Below are 20,111 nucleotides of genomic sequence, written 5' to 3' on the forward strand. Positions count from 1 at the left end.
CACTGGGTTTTTTTCACAGTACAGTACAGTATTAAGCATGTTTAAGATTACAGCCTTAATGACAGTTTAGTGAGAAATATTTTTAGATTGTGGGGAAGAATCTACCACCTAGGATGTTTCCATGCACAAGCCTTAAATCGTGTGTCTTCAAACCACTTTTGTGATATTTATGTTTACATCTGGCCATGTGGAAGAGAAAGCAGATGAGAGGGGTCTGTAATACAAATCAATGGCTGCTAGCTACACCGGCTGTATTCAACCTCCACTGTCAGAGTCAAAATGCCTCTGGATGCTGGCTGCTGGGAATGGCAGGTGGGCAGAGTGCTGTTGCACCCTGGTTCTGCTTGTGTGCTTCCCACTGGTATCTGGAGGCCACTGTGAGAACAGGATGCTGGACTCAATGGGCCATTGGCCTGTTCCTGCAGGCTCTTAAGGTCTAATCAGCATTCTGGCCAATGAAGTTTTTCAGCTGATATTACAAACTGGATTAAAGCAAAATCTGCTTTAAGCCTGTTTTGTGAAAATGCCTTGAGTATTATCCCTTGTTACAATGATGGTGAATTCACCCGCATTTCCTTCCTTCCTTCCTTCTTTCTTTCTTTCTTTCTTTCTTTCTTTCTTTCTTTCTTTCTTTCTTTCTTGTTTAATTCATGTCCATTGAATGGATGAATTCTCCCTCTCCCTGTTTTTAAATTCTGGGCCCAATCCTCAATCATAACAAATTAGTGTAGCTCAATTTATGCCTTTAGTCAGACACCATACAAGTTGTGTGTGTGTGTTTGTGTGTGTGTGTGTGTGTGTGTGTGTGTGTGTGTGTGACATCTTAACAAGCTGTTACGGTATCACTCTCATTCTCGTAGCCCCTGACTGCCCCTTTCCTTTTTTAAATGCAGTGTTTAGAGACTTCTTATAGTCTTCATAGCTGTCAGTTGTTTCAATGTGCTTACCACTTTGGGGAAAACAATTTGCTTTTCAGGCTCTTTCTATTGCTCAACAACAAATGCGCATAAGGCTGGGTGTCTAAAAACCAGTTTTGCTGCTGCTGCTGTTTTAAAAAATGCTAGTACAGGGGAGCTACTATATTTACACAATCGCCTACATCAAGCAGCGAGTGGACCCATTGGAGAATTGCAGGAATCATCAAGGCATCTTGTTCCTTGTTACAATAATTTTACCTCATGACCCTTTTCGTTATTCCTACTGCCATTTTAGTTTAAGGGTGACAACACTTCATAGCACTCTGCAGGTGTGTGTGTGTGTGTGTGTGTGTGTGTGTGTGTGTGTGAGAGAGAGAGAGAGAGAGAGAGAGAGAGAGAGTTACACTCTGTGGGTCCCCCCCCCCCCCCCCGCTTTCTCCCCTAGCCCCAGATGCCTTTGTAAAGCAGTCTGGTGAAACAGTGAACAAAACCTTGTGGGATAAGTCTGACACTGGAAGTTAATGATTATCAGTTGAAACAAAACACTTGTTTACATGTTGTAGTCATTAGAGGTTCTAGTCAGTCATACCTCGACTGGGATTCCTGCCAAATGTTTTGAGGGTTCTTTCACAAGCTGTGCAGTTTTGTAAATACAAAAGCACTCTTATTAAGCCTTTTTAGTATTAGACTGTGCAATTAAGATGACGGGTAATTAAATTCCTTTATTTGGAATAGGATTTGTCCAAGATGCACTCGCACAACTTTTCCTTTTTCAGGACACCAACGGATTCCTCTTTGGGTGTTCTTTTGCTGAGCAGTAAGTTTAAAGGAATGCTTTCACTGAATGCATTTTTAGAAATGAAAATAAAATAAAATCAGATGACATTCCAAAACTGGCTAGCTTAAGATTTTTTTTCTCACCTTCTCAACTTTTTTCCGATTTCTGCCTAGCTATAAAACTTTCTTTTCCCATTAATATGCCTTCATTTTCTGGAATTGCTTTTTTAAAATAAAAAAAAATCCCTGTAGGTTTTCATTTTAGGTGTATTATAACTGGAATTAAAGCAGTGATTTGATTTTGAAGGAATTTAGGACCACTTCCAATTAGCTAAGGATGCTTTTAAGGTAATGCAGCATAACGGAAGTGCCAAAGTATTTTGTCTGGCATGCAGCTGCTCCTTGTAACACTTGCGTATGACTCTGTACCTGTTCGAATAACCCAGATCCTACTTGTTCTTTAGTCTCATGAACGAGACACAAATAACTCGGATGTGACCGTGTTTTGTAAAAGCCTTTAACTAGGCATGGCTGCCTTTTAATAGAAATAGATGAGCTCATTTTGCCATGCTCCTCTGCCACGACAGAACCTTCTGTATTTATCGCAATAGTAAATTATTTAAGATTTAGGGAGCCATATTTTGTAACGGCAAAATTGTGCAACAACTGAATTGCCCTATACATATTTTATCTCGCTGTTTCTTTTTTTAATTTGCCAAAGAAGATATCAGTTTTATAAGCTCCTATGGAGGACTGCTCGCTTTGACATTTCCCGGTTGTCTGTAGTGCTAGGCAATAATTAAATATCAGGTGCATAAGCTGCTCTTTAATTTGACATGTGTGCTCCAGGCAATAAACACATGGAGTGCAATGTGGGAGTGTAATTGCTAAGGAATAAAATCTTGTACCAAGTGAGATCATTGTATCAGGTACTGGGTGACAGCTCATTTGATCATTATGCCCAGGCTAAAGAGGTTGCCTAATTAGTTTCCATTAAAACTCACCCTTTAATCAGGAATTATTCTTGCATAAAGAATGTCACTTGGTCCAGATGAATGAACAATTGTTCCCCCTTGAGATTCAACTATCTGTTACACTTGGGATACCATATGTCTTTTCAAACAATTCAGCTATAGCAGGTCCCCTGAAAACCTGGATCTTATGCCATAAACAGCATGTGCATTTTTAAAAACTTAGCTCTTATTCTGAGGAAGAATTTTGAAAGCAGCGACTCCATACCACGCTGCAAATTGCCACCTCAGGAGCAGAATAACAGCCTGAGGGGTGGGAGGGAAACGGTCTGAGAGAAAGGGCTAACTCACTTCCTGTATACAGAAGCCCTGGTCTAGATCCGGGCTACCCACAGCTGCTGTTCATTTTTAAAAAGAGCAGAACCCTAAACATGCATGTTGAATGCCACATCTAGTTTGATTTTAAAACGACACCTGTTGCTACCTGAGTGATGAAACAGATTTCCTCCTCCATGGCTTGTTGACATCACCATCAGGGTCAAAGCCAATGTTGCCTCATCCTCCCATCCCAATTCAGTTTTTCTTCATTGATCTTCTTAAGAAGAGCCCTGCGGGATGATCAATAGACCAAGAGTCCAGCATTCTATCCACAACAGTATCTATACAGATGCTTTTGGAAAGCTCACAGGAAGAGGCACGGAGGCAACAGCATTCTCTCCACTGCATGGTATTCAAGGCAATAATGTGTCCAGTTTTCGAGGCACCACTGTTGTACAGGCTTGGTTCTCCATGAACCACTATAATACCATTTTGGAACCATCTAAGCCCCATGGTGGGGACGCGGTTGGCGCTGTGGCTTGCCAATCAGAAGGTCGGCGGTTCGAATCCCCGCGACGGGGTGAGCTCTTGTTGCTCAGTCCCAGCTCCTGCCAACCTAGCAGTTCGAAAGCACGTCAAAGTGCAAGTAGATAAATAGGTACTGCTTTGGCGGGAAGGTAAACGGTGTTTCTGTGCACTGCTCTGGCTTCGCCAGAAGTGGCTTAGTCATGCTGGCCACATGACCTGGAAAAACTGTCTGCGGACAAACGTCTGCTCCCTCGGCCAGTAAAGCGAGATGAGTGCTGCAACCCTAGAGTTGTTTGCGACTGGACTTAACTGTCAGGGGTCCTTTACCTTTCTTTTTTTTTTTAGCCCCATGGCTGTCAATGTGGCAATGAGTTAAATAAATTAATTATTTCCAGCTGAAACACTGCTTTTAACCCTCACTATGAACTTTCTCCCGATGAAGCACTCAAATGAAGGGGCTAGGAGGCACAAACTGCCTAGGAAACAACTGGCATCCAAAAGCAGCAGGTGGGAAGGGTCATCACTGTGCACCTGCCTCCCCCCCATAGCTGTCAACTTACAGATTTGAAAATAAGGGACCAGCAGCCTTGAAAATAAGGGACCAGCAGCCAAAATAAGGGACCTGCAGCCTCACCTGTTCCAGGCACTCCAGTCTTCCTGTCCTCCTGCAGTCTGGTCAAACGCAGGCTGGGTAGCTTCGAGAACACTGTCCAACCAACTTTCTAACCAGAGGTTCAACTGAATAGAATCTGAATCACATGCACCACAAGGCCTATGCAGCCTCAACTTAAGATGGCTCCCCGGCCTGGCTTTGCACTGCAAAGTTTGCAGCAGCACGTGCAACAAAATGGCGTCCAACATTCAAAACCCCCCTCAGCTTGCATTAACTAGCCACACACAAGGCATGCAAGCTCCACCCCCCAGTCGTTCTTAGACTTCTTATTAGGTGAGCAACACAGCCAAGCAACACAGTTGGAGCCTCCCTTCTCCCTGGCCAGCAGGGAGGGAGGGAGAGGAGCTGCTTGCTTTGAAATTTAAGGGACATCATATAAGGGACATCCATCAATAAGGGACAGCAGCGGAACATGGCGCTGGAATAAGGGACTGTCCCTTCAAATAAGGGACACTTGACAGCTATGCTCCCCCCTCCCGTGGGCTGTGGCATCACTACTGATTACCAGGAGAGGGAGGCAGTGGGAAGGTTGTCGCTGTGCAGGCACACCAGTGGAGCCAATCCAGCGCTCTTGTGAGGACATCCAAGCAGCACCCAGCTCCCCGCCATCTCACTCTTCAAGGAGTGGTAGCAACACCACTATTAGGGGGGCAGGTGCTGGGCAGATCACCACTGTGCTGTCCTTTCTTGATCAATATAGTATTCAGGATCCCTACACAGGACTCTGGAAATTCTGGTTGCAGGATATGTGCTAAATGCTGCAACACTTCTTTATTTTACAGAGAATGATGGCCTTTATTTTAATGCTAGCATTGTTTTTGTTCACATGGAAATTTAATGAAGCAGCTGAGTAAATATTTGCAGGACCGTCTGACCAAAATTTAATAATAATAATAATAATAATAATAATAATAATAATAATAATTTATTATTAATACCCTGCTCATCTAACTGAGTTTCCCCAGCCACTCTGGGTGGCTCCCAACAGAATATTAAAAACAACATTACATCAAACATTAAAAACTTCCTTAAACAGGGCTGCCTTCAGATGTCTTCTAAAAGTCAGATAGTTGTTTATTTATTTGTTCATCGAATTGGCCTTTATGGTTGGCCATGTGGGCAAAAATGTGCGTAATGTTTGTGTGGATATTCTCTCCTCCACCAGCAAGTATGCTGGAGTGTGAAGCTTTAGTGTCACTTAGTGAAACCGTGGTGCTATTTGGGATACTACAACATTAGTTCATGGGACATACAACTGACCTTTCACTCATTATTTACCTGTGGTTGAAAGTTAGAAGCTTTTAGGTAGAAGATGAAATGGCCAGACTATCATTTTGCAAAAAAGTTCAGAAGAGTTAGCCATCTGTCTTCCTGCACATACCTGTGCTAGTTACATGTGGCACACTGATGGCCTCAAAGAACAAGGAGCCAACTCTCCCCTGATAACTTCCACACATGGTTTCCTAGGCAAAATTCTTGCTCACCATAGGTTACTGAGCAAGTAGCTCTTCACAAGCCTGTTGTGCTATATCTATATTGATGGACAGGTCATGTTGTTCAGATATCTGATTGTCAACTTCCACAGCAACTACTCTATTCCAAACTTAAAAATGGAGAGCATGATGCAGGTAGTAAGAGAGAGAGAGAGGTTTAAAGACTCTCTCAAGGCAAATCTTAAAAAATGTAGGGAAACACAAATGGGACAAATGGGAAACACTGGCCTGCGAGCGCTCCAATTGAAGAACAGGCTTTACCAAAGGTGTCATGGACTTTGAAGAAGCACGAACTCAGGGCAAAAAGGAGAAACGAGCTAAGAGGAAGGCTTGTTTGGCGAACCCTCACCACGATCAACTCCCACCTGAAAACCCCACTGTGAAAGGGTGTATGGATGCAGAATTGGTCTCCACAGTCACTTATGGACTCACCATTAAGACCATGTTCATGGAAGACAATCTTACTCAGCTACGAGTGATCGCCAAAGAAATAGACTATATCTATACAAACAGGAAACCACAGAGAAGAGAGGAAACTTGTGAGAGGGTAGAGGAATGCTCTGAAATATTTTCAACTGATTCCAGTTCAAAGAATAATGTGAGATACAGAAAAGGACTATTTACTGATAGGCGATAGAAAGAGGCACAGATTCCAATAAATGGGCTTAGAGGCCTCAGCATTATTGAAGAAGCCTGGCATACATCGGGAGTGGGGAACCTGTGGTCAGCCCAAGTCCCATCAGCCCAAGTTACTATGGTAAGTGATGATAGAAGCTGTACTCCGACAACATCAGGAGGGCCACAGATTCCCCTCCACCACACATGCATTTACTTGGACTAGTGTGGAGTAGGAGGGTAGATCTAACTTCTCCTAATGAGCCTTGCATTATATAACCAATCCTGATGTTCCCTAGGCACCATTAAGGTCAACCCTGAGCTATAGTGGTGACCCATTTTAGACACCGTCCAGTGTTGTGGTCTGCCTTTAAAACCTTAGAGCAGGATCCCCACTAAACTCCAGTGAGTGTCTTGCTACCTCCCATCTCAGCCAAGATAAAATTTATGGGCATTTTCCCTCTCTGAGGTGTGAGGACTGAACTCTAGGTCTAAAAGAGCCAGGCAATGTTTCTTACATTGTCTGAGATATGCAAGAGTTTCTTGGGGAGAATGGCTGAACAATTGGCATTTGACCACATCAATTTGAGACCACCCCTTACAATGCTTAATTCTCTTTTGAATTCTGGCCATAAAGGGTCTGTGAACATTATGGAAAATGAGACTTTGGAGGTTGAGGTGGAGAGTATAGAAGCACATAAGACACACAAGAGAATTACACAAAGTATGGCATAAACATTTTTTAATCTACTGCATATTCTAAAGTCACAGACTGGCTCTGTATACATATGCCCCTTAATGTACATTTCACAGCTCTAGATTTATTAAATTTATATCCAGTCCTTCCTCCCAAATGAGCCCAGGGTGACAAACATGCGATAAAACAAAAAACAAAACAAAACAAAAATTTAATACACCTTTAAAACAATTCAAATACAAGTGCACACCTGGTTATTTGAAAAGTTGTAGTTCTCCTGCATTATTTTCTTTTTGTAAGGGGGAAGTTCAGTTTATGGGAATGTTCAGTTTAAGTTTGAGAAATGGTATGCATTTACAACTGACTTCATTTTGAAAGCTTTTCCTGTTCATTCTTTCATAGAATGTTGAGCACATAATATTCACAGGGCCTCCAGATAACATGCTCACTGGGACAGAGAAAGCAACTGCCTTGTTCTTTCCATTTCAGCTGATACATTTGGTATGAACTCCTGAGACTTTAGTTTGCATGCTACCTACAAGCTTTGGACTAAACCCTTCAGAAGCTGTTTTGACAAGATCCTTAAATGCCTTAAAGAAATGATTGTTGTTGTTGTTGATATTATTATTTTATAGATGCCGTGAACTAAAGCATCACATTATAATCTGTGTCTTTTCTGTTCAACAGACATTTCTTTGCTAAAAAGGATAAGCTTATATGGCAGATAAAACAGAAGCCAGTATATACAACAAAGAGGTGGTTCCAATAGTCTTCAAATGAAATCTCGATATTTTCAAATGCCAAAGAGATGTGAACCAAGGTCAAAACCTTAGCAAATGATGAAAACTAGGGCACAACTTACCAGATGTGAACACCAGGGGACCGCATGCTAATGAAGGTGTTGAACTTCATAATTGGCGGCAGCAGCGGCAGGGGCTCACAATGGCAAACTGGTTTACCTCCATCTCCAACTTTTTATTACTTGAGCCCAAATTCAGCTGAATATTAGGGTCCGGCTAGTATGCTTCTCACTGCCATCACTTCCTGCTATCACAGTTACCTCTTCCCATAAAACATACTTGGTGGTGATAGTGGGAGTGAGAATGGAGAATTGGGAAGTTGTTTTGTAATGCCCCGATTCCTTCCCCCCGTCTGCCATTTTTATTATGGCAACAGTAGGAGCCTACCAATCAGGAATCCTGGAAACAGTTATCCTGGGTGCTGGAGTCCTTTGTGAGGATTATTAATATTAATATTAATAAATTAATTACCCCCTTCGCAAGCAGATCCCAGGGTCGATTACCACAGATTAAAAGGAGCATTAAAACAATTTTAAAGAACTTACGATCACAAAAGTAGTGTGTGTCCTAAAAATATACATCTCAAGGGCCCAAAGTCAGGCTAAACATGAGCATCTTCAGCATTCACCACAAACTGTGTAAAGTGAAAGTATAAGGCATAGGTCTGTGGGGAGAGAATTCTGCAATGTAGGGGCTGCCACAGATAATGTCCTCTCTTGGGCAACCCCTCCAAACTTTGGAGGGCAGCAGAGCTACCAAAGTCCTCCCTCTACTGATCTTAGCATCCAAGAGGCTCTGTAAGCAAGGAGGCAGTCTCCCAGATATCTGGAGATTAAGTAATTGAGAGCTTTAAACACTAATGTGAGCACCTTGAAATGGGCCTGGAAACAAATCGGCAACCAATGCAGCTGCTTTAGAACAGGGGTTTTATGAGCTCTAAAGGCAAGCACAACCACTATATACTGTATGGCCTCTGCATTTTGGAGCAGTTGGAGTTTTTGAGTCCTCTTCAAGGAGTTTTTGAGTCCTCTTCAAGGACTTTTGTCCAAAAGCTAGAAAACCATCTGCAATTGGAATTAGGCACTCCTGGCCACTGAGGCCACCTGGGCTTCAAGTGACAATGTTGGATCCAGAAGTACCCTGCAAGCTGCCGGGGAGTGCAACCCTGGAACCAAGAACATGGAACCCATGACACCTCTCTAATTTATTTATTTACATCCAGCTCACATTCAATTATGTTTTACTTAAAGTAGCCCACTGAGATTAATGAACATGACTAGGTCAGGTCCAATGGGTCTATACTGGGTTTTAGTTTTATGTGGGAGGGAGTGAAACTTCTCATCTCCTTGTTCTACACCATGCACACCTCTGTAGCTACCCCTTTCTAAAGTAAAAAGCCTCGGGTAGTGTGAGCTTTCTGCATAGGGGAGTTATGCCAGCCCTCTGATCATTCTGGGTTGCCGTTTTCTGGATCTAAAACATCATTTTGAGGTATGGCAACCAGAATTGTACAGAACTATTCCACTGTAAGTCACACCACTGATTTGTATGGCAACATTATGATATTGGGACTTTTATTTTTGATCCTTTTCCTAATGACCTCTAACATGGGATTCACCTCGTTCAATATCCGCTGCACGCTTAACGTTTTGAATGAGCTATTCCCCATAACCTCAAAATATTTTTCCCTGTCAGTGACTGCCAATTCAGACCCCCATCACCATCGATGTGAAATTAGGAACATTATTTACCTCACTGTGCATCCCTTTACACTTATATTGCATTTGCCCAAATATCCACATTAGAGACATCCTTTTGGAGCTTAATGAAATATCTTTTTGTTTCTACTTCCCTGAATAATTTGGTGCCAGTGGATCTGATCGACTCACGGTTCACCATGAACTCCAGATCATTCATGAACAAGTTAACAAGTTCCAGTCGCAATACAAATCTTTGGGAGACACCACTTCTTTCATCCCTGCCTCATGAGAACTGTCCATTTACATTGGCTCCCAGTATGTTTCTGAGCACAATTCAAAGTGATGGTGCTGACCTTTAAAGCCCTACATGGCTTTGGTCCTGTATTCTTGAAGGAGTGTTTCCATCCCTATCATTCAGCTTGGACACTGAGGTCCAGTTCAGAGGGCCTTCTGGTGGTTCCCTCACTGCGAGAAATGAAACTACAGGGAACCAGGCCTTCTCAGTAGTGGCACTGACCTTGCAGCATGCTCTCCCATCAGATGTCAAGGAGATGAGTAAATATATAACCTTTGGAAGACATATGAAGGCAGTCCTTTTTCAGGAAGCTTTTCATGTTTCATGTTGTTGTTGTTGTTGTTGTTGTTCTTTTTCCTATATTTTTGTTGGAAGCTGCCCAGAGTGGCTGGGGCAACCCTGTCAGATGGACGTCTACTGGATCAGTTCTATCCATGTATGTGAGACCTCTCAGCTTGGCCTGTTTTGATGGCCCTGCATGTGGAACCGGTAGCATTTTAAAGAAAGTTACAGTGGCTGTCCTGTTTTTCTATTTTCTGCATGGCAGCCTAAAAATTTCTTTCAGAATTTTTGGTGAGCAAGGGAAGACCTATTATACTTCTCCAGATCTTTAAAATTGGCTACAGCCTTTTCAAATCTGTTTTAGCCTTGTTACCACATGGTTCTAACTTAGTCATGCTAATGAAAACTTCGTTGAATCATTGATATATTCAACTTTAGAATTAATTTTGAAGAGTAGTTTTTAAATAAATATATACTGAGTTGGATTCAAAGTTTCCTGCTTCTGATAGAATGGATATTTTACCTTCCGGTGATAGAACATTCTATCAGTGCTGGGACTCTTTCCTCAGAGTAAGGGAACATCTGCTTCCAACCCTTTACTTTGTCATTTGGAGGTGCAGAAAGTTATCCTTGTGGTTTCTTCTAGTTACTTTTTCTATAAAGAGAACCTGCTTACTCCAAGGCAGCCTTTCCTCCTTTTTCTACATGTTTTTATTTTTCTTCTTAGCGTCATCACAGTGAAAGGGATCAGTTTTGCATGGAGAATACCATTAATAATGAAACGCAGTCTGTGTGCTTTTAAAAACTCTATTTCTTGCTTATAAATAAATGGTAATTTGTTTTAAAGCGTCATTGCACATAGTGTTCAGCCAGATCTCATGCTTTCGATTATTTTAAATAAATGTACCATAAATGGAACAAGTTCTTTCTAATTTGCAAATGATATGCAACATTTTTCAAAAAAGGAAGGGGGGATAAGAGAAGGGAAGAAGAGGGGGAAAAAGAAAAACTGTAAAATTCCTTCTTAACTACTTCTCATTAATGGGAAACTGTTCAATGACCTGTAAAGATTAAAGAATTAGTGAATTGGTAAAATTATCAGAATGAAAAATCTGTATAATTTTGATTTCATTTAAAAATCTGCTAAACAGTCTAGAGCCTTTAGAAAAGGATATTACTTTTTAATTTCACACTCACAAATGTCCTGGTATCAGTGTTACAAATGGGCTGAAATAAAGGCAACAAATAGTATGCTTAAATGTACAACATTAGAAGAGTCTGTTTAAACTCAGCTTTCCTCCCTCCCTCTCCCCCGCCCAGCCCATTTCATTAAAACAACTGAAGACATTTAATTAAGTGACCACTCTGCTAAGTGGAGCAAAAATTAATATACGTAAATGAATTTATGTATGGGTGATGATGCATAATTAAAAATACACTTCAATGAGGGGCTGAAGAGAAAAGGAAAACATTTTAACAAGATTCTTCATAAAGGCTACCATATCTCGAATTTTAAGCATGTCTGATATATATATCTTATGATACTAATTGCTAGTAATTTCTCAAGCGAAAACCATGCTACAGTTGCCATTCCATGCAACCCCAGACCTTCCATGTCTACTCTGAAGTAAGCCCCACTGAGTTCATTGGAACTTTATTCACAAGTAAGTGTGCCTATCATTGCTTGGTCTTCCCCATGAATATTTATTGATTCACAATGTCACCTATAGGAACGTGCTACCTAATTGGCTGAGAATGATATGCCAAGGCAAGCGGCCCAACCACTTATTTTCAAGCTTGAAAAGGACAAGGCAGAGGTGGGGTGGAGGGCCTGATATACAGCAGCTTAAGTCCATATTCCTCCAGCTAAAAACCAATATAAGCTTAAGGAACATGCACAGCAACAGTTTTATGCACATGTAATCTTGTTTGTCAAGTATATCCAGCTGGAGCACATAAATTCAGCCAACATAGAGCAAATGAAGGAGGATAGTGAATAATAGAGAAGATAACCAATTGAGTCTGGCAAATCAAAGGTCACAGATTTGTCCTCAGGTGCCTTAGGCTGAATTCACACTGCAGTTTTATACTGTTTCCCTGACGTTTCCCTGTTAATTTCTGCATTATATCTGAACTTTCACAAAATGTAAGAAACCACTTCCAGAAATATAGTGGAAAATAGCATGAGTTTTAGTGCTTATGTCTGTTATTTGCAAGCATTTTTTTTTCTTTTCTGGAAGCAAGTAACACAGAAATGAGTGCTAAACTTGTGTTATATTGTACCATGTAAGTGGTTTTTACATCATCTGAAAGCTCAGAAATGTTGGGGAAACGGAGATAAAAACTACTGTGTGAATGCAGCCTTTGGAATCTCTTGATGCAGCTCTCTACTTTAAGACTACTTCCTTTAATATGCAGCCTTTATTGATATTTTTCTTATATGTTAGCTTAATTTCCTGGGTGGAACAATATTTCTTTATTCTCATTACTATCCTATACTCCCTTGAACAGACTGGACACATTCTCTGTGTGTTTAGCTTTGCACAGGCATATGTAAATAACTGTCCAAGGCAATGAAGAATATCTCCCATTGTATCTTTTCCCCAAAGTTTGTAAAGAAAAGAAGAAGAAAAAACACCACAGAAGGAAAAACACACAGAAATGCAGCAGCAGCAGTTCTCTAAATAGCACCACTGGAGACACACATAGAATTGCTGGAAATGGGAGTAAATTTTTATTCCATGTCAGTCGTAACTCCAAGAGTTACAGCCTGAGCTCAGTTGCTCTTTAATTGGTTTTTTAAATAGTATTTGTCGTGATTTGTGTTTTACTTTTTTTTTATAAGATATTTATTAAGATTTTCAAAATATTACAATATAAAAGTGAAAAAGAAAAAGAAAATACAAAATAAAAATGATTAAAACCACTCAATTTTTCCATTACTTATTTTTCCTTAGCTTGTTTCCCGGACCTCCTCATACCTCCCTTTTTTGTATTCCAGTTCAGTTTGTTGGTTCAGCAAATCCTTACCCTCTTTATTTATCCTAATCTTTGGTCTTAAAATAATAACATTAGATTTTTACCTGTTAACAACCCATTTTTCATATTCCCTTGAAGCATTACAGCTGGAAACCACTTAATTTCTATCCAACATCATTCTAACATTCATTAATTTTACAATATTTCTGTAGATAGTCTTTGAGTTTCTTCCAATCTTCTTCCACCGACTCTTCTCCCTGGTCTCGGATTCTGCCAGTCATTTCTGCCAGTTCCATATAGTCCATCAGCTTCATCTGCCATTCTTCCAGAGTGGGTAAATCTTGTGTCTTCCAATATTTTGCAATGAGTACTCTTGCTGCTGTTGTGGCATACATAAAAAAAGTTCTATCCTTCTTTGGCACCAATTGGCCGACTATGCCCAGGAGAAAGGCCTCTGGTTTCTTCAAGAAGGTATATTTAAATACCTTTTTCAGTTCATTATATATCATTTCCCAGAAAGCCTTAATCCTTGGGCACGTCCACCAAAGGTGAAAGAATGTACCTTCAGTTTCTTTACATTTCCAGCATTTGTTATCGGGCAAATGATAAATTTTTGCAAGCTTGACTGGGGTCATGTACCACCTGTATATCATTTTCATAATATTCTCTCTTAGGGCATTACATGCCGTAAACTTCATACCTGTGGTCCATAACTGTTCCCAGTCAGCCATCATTATGTTATGTCCAACATCTTGTGCCCATTTAATCATAGCAGATTTCACTGTTTCATCCTGAGTATTCCATTTCAACAGCAAGTTATACATCTTTGACAAAATCTTAGTTTTGGGTTCTAACAGTTCTGTTTCTAATTTTGATTTTTCCACCTGGAAGCCAATTTTCTTGTCCAAATTATATGCCTCCATTATCTGATAATAATGAAGCACTTTGTTTTTTAATTTCTCAAAACTCTGCAGTTTCAATCTATCTCCATCTTGTTCCAAAATTTCCCAATATTTCAGCCATTTGACTTCCATATTGAGCTTTTTCTGAGCTTTCGCTTCCATTGGTGACAGCCACCTTGGGGTTTTGTTTTCCAAATAAGTCCTTATATCTTATCCAAACATTAAACAATGCTTTCCTGACAATATGGTTTTTTAATGCTTTATGTGCTTTGACCTTATCATACCACAAATATGCATGCCATCCAAATACGTTGTTAAAACCTTCTAAATCCAAAATGTCTGTGTTTTCAAGAAGCAGCCATTCCTTCAACCAGCAAAAAGCTGCTGATTCATAGTAAAGTTTGAAGTCTGGCAGGGCAAATCCACCTCTTTCCTTTGCATCTGTTAGTATTTTAAATTTTATTCTAGGCTTCTTGCCCTGCCAGACAAATCTAGAAATATCTCTCTGCCACTTCTTGAAACAGTCCATTTTGTCCACAATTTGCAATGTTTGAAACAAAAACAGCATTCTAGGCAATACATTCATTTTTATCGCAGCAATACGGCCCAGCAGTGAAAGCTTCAAATTTGACCAAATTTCTAAATCTTTTTTCACTTCAGCCCAGCATTTTTCATAATTGTCTTTAAATAAATTCCCATTTTTTGCTGTCATGTTGATCCCCAAGTATTTAACTTTCTTGACCACTGTTAAACCTGTCTCATTCTGAAACCTCTCTCTCTCCATTGGTGTTAAATTTTTCTCTAAAACCTTGGTCTTTAACTTATTCAACTTAAATCCTGCAACTTGACCAAATTCTTGAATCAGTTCTAAAACTCTTTTAGTACTAGATTCTGGCTCCTGTAACGTCAATACTAAGTCATCTGCAAATGCTCTCAATTTATACTGTTTGGCTCCGACCTGTATACCTTTAACCAACCGGTCCCTTCTAATCATATTCAGCAGAACCTCCAGGACTGATATAAAAAGCAGTGGGGAAATTGGGCAACCTTGTCTTGTCCCTTTTTCTATCCTGAATTCTTCCGTCACCACATTATTTACAATTAGTTTAGCCTTTTGTTCTGAATAAATTGCACTTATACCGTTTTCAAAACCTTGGCCTACCCCCATCCCCTGTAGGTTCTTCTTCATAAAACTCCAAGAGATATTATCAAAAGCTTTCTCCGCGTCCACAAATATCAAAACTGCTTTAGTATTTATGTGCACTTCTAGTTTTTCCAAGATATCAATTATATTCCTCAAATTATCGGACAAGTGTCTTCCCGGGAGAAAGCCCACTTGGTCTTTACGAATCTCTTCCATCAATACTTTTTTCAATCTCTTGGCCAAGACGTCTGCAAAAATTTTGTAATCCACATTAAGTAACGATATGGGGCGGTAGTTCTTAAGCTGAGTCTTTTCAGTCTCTGTCTTCGGTATAAGTGTAATGTACGCCTCTTTCCAAGACTCTGGTGCCCTTTTCCCTTCCAATATTTCATTGCAGACTTCCTTTAGAGGTTGTAATAACCACTCTTTCAAAGATCTATAATATCTAGAAGTCAGCCCATCCGGTCCTGGAGATTTGCCTAATTGCATGTTTTGAATGGCACCTTCTACTTCCTGTTCAGATATTTTATAGTTCAACATTAGTTTACTTTCTTGAGATATTTTTTGTAATCCATTTGTCTCCAAAAATCGGTCTATATCCATTTCTTTCTGTGGCCCTTGTGTATATAGTTGTTTAAAACACCTCTGGAAACAGTTTCTAATCTCAGTTGGGTTATGTATATTCTTTCCTTCCACTTCTAAATTTGTAATAGTATTTAATTTTTGTCTTTTTTTCATTTGCCAGGCCAGCAATTTCCCACATTTGTTAGCTGATTCAAATGATTTTTGTCTCATTTGTTTAATTTTCCATTCTATTTCCTGATTCATCATTTCCATATATTGTACTTGATATAACTTTATTTCTCTCAAAATCTCCTGTGACTTTGGTTTTGCTCTCAATTTCTTTTCACTTTCTTTTATTTTCCCCAAAATTTTATCTTTCTTCTCATTTTGACTTCTCTTCTTTATTGCATTCTGTTGTATCAGGAACCCTCTCATAACAGCTTTACTTGCGTCCCAGATTACTCTTTATTCTACATTAGTATTCATATTAATTTCAAAATAGTCTCTCAAGGTTTTTTGGGCCTTTTTATACACTTCTTCATCTCTAAATAAGGTGTCATTCATCTTCCATCTGAAGGAGCCAGTTGGTGTTAGTTTCAACTCCATCCTTACCGCATTATGGTCGGAGCAGGTTTTTGGGCAGATTTCCACTTTCTTTATCTTTGGTGCCATTCCTCTAGTTACCCATATTTGGTCAATTCTAGTCCATGTCATCTTAGCTTCAGAAAAGAAGGTTCCCTCTCTTCCCAAGGGGTTCTTTAAATCAAAATTGTTCACTAAATCAAAATTGTCTGTCATCTCAAAAAATGTTTTCGGTAGTCTACCATCCTTGGTAACTACCTGTCTTTGTGCCTTATCCATGTTTGTAGATACTACTCCATTCATATCCCCCATCAAAATCAAATTTTAATCCAGATAATCCAATAAGGTCTCATGCAACTTTTTGAAGAATTCAGATTTCCCCTTATTCGGTGCATAAATTCCTACTATCAAAAATTTCTCTCCTTGAACTTGAATTTCAATTGCCAAAAATCTTCCTTGGTCATCTTTAAAAATTAATTTTGGTGATAGTCTCTCCTTTGCATATATCACAACTCCACTTTTTTTAACATTGTCAGATGAGATAAACTCCTGTCCCAATCTCTTATTAATCAGTAGTTTTCTGTGTAACCTTGTTACATGTGTTTCTTGTAGACAAATCAAGTCCAATTGTTCCTTTTTGATTTGTGTTTTACTTTTGTACACTGTTTTGAGGGCTTTCAGCAGAAAAGGGTCCAATAAGTACGGAGTATGAAGAAGAATAATGATTTCTAGTCATGCTAAAGTAAGATTACCAGATGTCCCCATTTCCCGGGGACAGTCCCCGGATTTACAAATCAGTCCCCATACAAAATCCATTGAAGTTGAAAAGTGTCCTCAGATTCATTGAAAAAAATCTGATAACCTTATGCTAAACGCTTTAGCATAATATCTGCTTAGCTGCCTCTTGCCGTTCTTTTGGTATATAACTACAGTGGTACCTTGGGTTAAATACTTAATTCGTTCCAGAGGTCTGTTCTTAACCTGAAACTGTTCTTAACCTGAAGCACCACTTTAGCTAATGGGGCCTCCCGCTGCCGCCGTGCCGCCGGAGCACGATTTCTTTTTCTCATCCTGAAGCAAAGTTCTTAACCCGAGGTACTATTTCTGGGTTAGCGGAGTCTGTAACCTGAAGTGTATGTAACCCGAGGTACCACTGTATATTTTAGTTTGCATAGAATGCATGGCTTCTTCAGTCCCAGGCTCTGCTCAATTAAAAAAACAACAGAGCGCTCAAATATTTCAGTGATTCATAGCATTAATTGCAGCAGGTGTGGGAAGCCTGGGGCCTAGAGGGCAAATGCACCCCTTAGATTTCTCCATTTGGCCCTCAGGACTCATCTGTAACACACCTCTCACTGCCCCTGTTCTGTACCCTCCCTGAGGGCCTTTGCTTGATTGATATGTGTCCTTATGATGGGTAATGCTTCTTGCTCTCCTGGATGGAAGATGGAGAGAGTGAATGTTTGTAGAACCCTTTGACTTTTGTGTGACTGTTATTTAACCTACAGCCCTTGGGCTGAGAGATGTTTGCCATCCCTGAATTAGAGTTGGGCAAGAAATTTGGTCTTTGCTTACAATATACTGCTTGAGGATTAAAGAAAAAGAAAACCCTGCTGCCCTTTAATATTTATTTGTTTTTGCATTTATATCCCAGCTTTCTGTCAAGTTGTTCAATGTGATACACACAGTTCCCCCTTCATTTATCTTCATCTTCTGTAAGGAAGATGAGGGTGAGATGGTAATGGTTGCCATCAATTTGATTTTAATTAATTTTTATAATGAAATGTTTTTAGAATATTGCACTATTTTATTGTTGTTAGCTGCCCTGAGCCCGGCTTCGGCTGGGGAGGGCGGGATATAAATAAAATTTATTATTATTATTATTATTATTATTATTATTATTAGAGATAGCATTCAATAAATTATTAAAGAAATAGCATGCAATTAAAAATAATATCTAAACTCAAAGAAAAGAGGCAGAGGCATAGGATTATTATTATATTTTTTAAAAAAAAACTTTAAAAACTACACAGTTTAAACAAACACATCTGGGAAATTGGAATTAACAATTCTGCAGGACAAATGCTTGAAAGAAAAGATTCATACAGGAATGGAGGGCCATCAGATTTTGTAGTATGCCATGCAAAAATATCCATGCATCCCAAACATAACACATTTGTTTGCAGGACAGACACATAAGAAAACCTCTGTAGGGGAGAGATTCATAGAGTCATAGAACTGTAGTCCCACCCCTTGTGATGCAAGAATCACAGTTAAAGATCTTAATACATGGTCACACTCATTTGTGAGAAGGGAGAACATCCCAGTCCCAAGCTGTATGGGGCTTCACAGGGCTTGGGATTGGGCCCAGAAACAGACTGGGAGGCTGGTGAAGATGTTGCAACAAGTGAGTCACCTCCTAATAAATGGTTCCAGTCAGTGGTCAATCTGCAGCGTCCAGACATTTTTGAATGGCAGTCCTACATAAAACCCATTGAGTTCACAACCCCTGCCCTTCCTTCCTAGAAAGCTACATGTTTTTGGGTAGAAGGTCTACAGGAAGAAGCTGTAAGAGACTCGTGTGAGGAGAAAATGTGATTTGATAAGGATTTGAAATAAGAAAGATGGTGCTTGTTCTAGGAGAATATTTTAGGTAGAAGAGGTGGCAATGAAGAACATGTAAAATTGAGAAAGAGGTAAGTTTACTTTAGAGCAATTAACTTTGCCAGAGTATTATGAGCAAAAGTGTCAGGCAGGAATGTGCTGGTGGTTCTATTTAATTTATTTAATCCTAATAAGAGGGGAATCTTTCTCAATTATTAGTTACATTGGAATACCCTATTTATAATAATAATCACTCTATTTTATCCCCCCCCCCCCGGTAGTATGTCAATGTCAAATGAAGCAATTATTCATTCACATTTCAATTAGCTGAAAACTGCTCTAATTTTTGGCCAATCAAATAAAAATCTCTTTTCAAAGAGGGGAGCCCCCATTCTAATTGGATGGAATAGATGATCTAGTTTTAGATCATTTAGGGAAGTTTTTAATGTTTGATGTTTTATCGTGTTTTTAATATTCTGTTGGGAGCTGCCCAGCCAGCCAGATGGGTGGGGTATAAATAATAATAATAATAATAATAATAATAATAATAATCTAATAGTACATCATGCATAGACATGTCTCTACACAAATGCACAGAGTATGGGAAACAAACAAGATGAACTGGAGCTTTTAATACAGGATGACAAATATGAGCTGGTATGCATTACTGAAACCTGGTGGGATGAGACTCATGACTAGAATGTAGCAACTGAGGAGTATAACATGTTCAAAAGGAATAGGCCAAACAGGAAGGGAGGTGGAGTAGTAGCATTGTATATAAAGTATGTGTACACTTGTGAAGAAATCCATGACCTGGAGCATGAAAAGCAGATTGAGAGTATATGGGTAAAAATTGTAGGAGACAGAAACAACAGTGACCTTATTGTGGGTGTCTGCTATAAACCGCCAAGCCAGATGGAAGACTTGGATGATGCCTTACTAGAGCAGATTACCAAACATTCAAAAAGGAGTGAAATAGTAATCATGAGGGACTTCAACTTCCCCGACATCTGTTGGGACTCAAACTCTGCCAAGAGTGTAAGATCTGACAAATTCCTCCATTGTATTGCTGACAATTTCATTTCCCAGAAGGTGGAAGAACCAACAAGGGGATCATCTATCTTGGACCTGGTCCTCACCAATAGGGAGGAACTGATCGACTAAGTAGAAGTGTTCAAAAACTTGAGAGGACGTGGTCATGTTCTCCTGGGTTTCAGGATAACAGAGGCAAGGGAAAACTGAGTGTAGTTGGACACAAACTCTGGACTTT

The 20,111-nt window shown here is 39.7% G+C and overlaps 1 long non-coding RNA gene across 1 annotated transcript in view; it reads right to left on the reverse strand.

The window, feature by feature from the left end:
* The window catches only part of LOC308459821, a 406,481-nt gene that overhangs the window by 253,552 nt on the left and 132,818 nt on the right, over window positions 1-20,111 (reverse strand). The window lies entirely within an intron of this gene.

Source organism: Podarcis pityusensis (assembly GCF_964106645.2).
Source record: "Podarcis pityusensis genome assembly, chromosome: 1".
Taxonomy (NCBI): domain Eukaryota; kingdom Metazoa; phylum Chordata; class Lepidosauria; order Squamata; family Lacertidae; genus Podarcis; species Podarcis pityusensis.